The following is a 2420-nucleotide window of genomic DNA, read 5'->3' on the forward strand; positions in this document are numbered from 1 at the left end:
CAGAGATTACAATTTCCCCTACTTCCTAACATCCCTCCCTACTTCCCAAAATTTCCTCAAGAATTTAGAAGCTCCTTATCCCCTTCATTTCGCTTCATTTCGACAAATCTCTTGTTCCACACATCAGGGTAGGTTTTACTCAAATGATTTTTCTGAGCAAGGAAATATGAATTTGGAAAAACTGAGAGAGGTTTTTGTCCAAAACCTTCCAAGAAAAAAAAACCTCCTTCCCTTTTTACACAGGTGTCATGGTTTTAGAGACAAGTCAAAACTATAGTCGCCTCAGGAGAATTGATGCACCTCTAACGTGACCTTGGGAAAATTACGTTTTCTCCTAGCTTTGTTAGCCAAATGATGTTCTTGATTATTCAAATGATAAATAGACACAAAGAGATTTCCAATGAGCTATTATGAGCTCAATTTGGAGTTGCGGAGGGCATTCAAAAGTTGACTGCAACAGCACTTTTCCTTGAGGCAACCTCATTTGGCACATTTTGACCAGTCTTGGGCGATTTGATTTTTTATAGGGAAAATGAACTCCAAATTGAAAATTTTTAGTTGGGTTAGAAAGTATACTCAAATACCTTTCCAACGAGCTATCCTACACCCAATTTGGACTCCTAGAAGGCCTCCAAAAGTCGCATGGAAAAAGGCACGACGCACTGGGAAAAATTTTCCAGTGTAAATTTACACTGGCGCAGCGCACTGGGCTAAAAAGGCCTAAAATTCTTTCAAATCTTCCTCAAAATTGAAAATTCTTTATTCCACAAGTATAGATTCAAGCATGAAGGAGCTGAACTGAAGCAAAAAGGGGGATATTCATCAAGCATGTCGTAATAAGTGCTATGGTTATGATAATATCAAAGATGTCAAGCTGAGGCCAGCAAGCATATGTAGAAGTCCGCAATGTTGTGGAGCAATTGGTTCATTTAGCATGGTTGCTGCTTTTATTGGGGAGGAGAATGTTGTGACTGACTATGAAAATTCCCTTGCGATTGCTTACAAGGCTATTACTCATCAAAGGTTGGTAGCTAGTTTGGGCGTTGGGTCCTTACATTTTATTTTGTTCTCCACCTTTGCATTGACTCTTTGGCATGGATAACGGTTAATCATTCATGAAGGATATTCTGGAGACGAGTGTGATTAATGTCATCATTGCAGTTCTAAATGGAGGCATCACCATGGTTAAATGCCTTTGGAGCTAGACAAGTTGTAGCTTACAAAATGTTTGAGACAATTTATAGAAAGCTAGATATTGATGTATATGATACAAATGGATTGGTACTTGAGGATATTCAGGGTGATATTGAGCTTAAAGATGTACACTTAGGTTACCCAGCGCAGCCTAATGTTCACATATTTTCAGGGTTCTCACTGGAAATAGCCAGAGGTACCATTGCAGCTATAGAGGTACCACTACAACTATAATTGAGAGTGGAAGTGGGAGGTCCACAATTATAAGTCTTATAGATAGATTCTATGATCCACAAGCTGGTGAAGTGCTTATAGATAGTGTCAATATCAATCAATTTAATGGATAAGGAAAAATATTGGACTTGTAAGCCAGGAACCTGCTCTCTCTGCAACCACTATTAAGGAGAATATTGCATATGGTAAAGATGGGGCAACACAGAGGAAATACAGGCTGCTAGAGAGCTTGCTAATGTGGAAAAATTTATTAGTAACATGCCTCAGTCATGGTTGCTCTTTTCGGGGATTTGATACCCAATTCAGAGAGCATGGTACCCGATTATCTGGAGCTCGAAAGCAAAGGATTCTGATTTTGATTGCGTGGCCCATAATTACATGGCACAAAATATGAGTTCCAAGGCCTGAAACATGAGCTCCAAAGAAAGAATCAGGAGCCTAAAGGCGAAATTGAGGAAGGTGACAAAAAGACAAAAGAGGAAAAAAGAGAAAGATCGGCTCCGAATCTTGGCCGAGGCTTCGTTGGTCCAGCATGACATGTGATAGAGAAGGTACAGCCCAAATTTCAAGAAATTTGGAGCACATTTTTGCATTTTGAAATTTTTGTGCACAAGAAACAGGTTTTTTCTCCCTGTGCGTCGTGCCACCTGGCGCTCGCTTTCGCTAGGGAGCTCCAAATGACAAAAGGTTTACATTTTTGGATTTCCCATGGAAAATCATGACTGTTGGTGCATGGCCAAGAAGTTTGGGCCAGTTTTGAGTCCTCGGGAGGTCAAAAACACCCAAAAAGTGACCTCTCTGCCCCTATTTTGATACACAGGAAGCAGTCTTGGGAGATTGCAGTTTTGGAGGGGAAAATGGGCACCAAATTCAGAAATTTTACCTGGGTTGGAAAGTAGACAGACAGATCTTTCCAACAAGCACACTTGGGCTCAATTTGGACTTCAGAAAGTGCCTCAAAACCATCTCCAAAGTGGCGCGACCCATACAGT

General features: G+C 40.6%; 1 pseudogene; it reads left to right on the plus strand.

The window, feature by feature from the left end:
- The first annotated feature begins 845 nt into the window (after window positions 1-845).
- Window positions 846-1822, plus strand: LOC149233554 (ABC transporter B family member 9 pseudogene; annotated as a pseudogene).
- Window positions 1823-2420: the final 598 nt, after the last annotated feature.

The sequence above is a fragment of the Pinus tabuliformis genome, chromosome J (genome assembly GCF_031772625.1).
Source record: "Pinus tabuliformis cultivar Carrire ecotype Pingquan chromosome J, CPIR1, whole genome shotgun sequence".
Lineage (NCBI taxonomy): Eukaryota > Viridiplantae > Streptophyta > Pinopsida > Pinales > Pinaceae > Pinus > Pinus tabuliformis.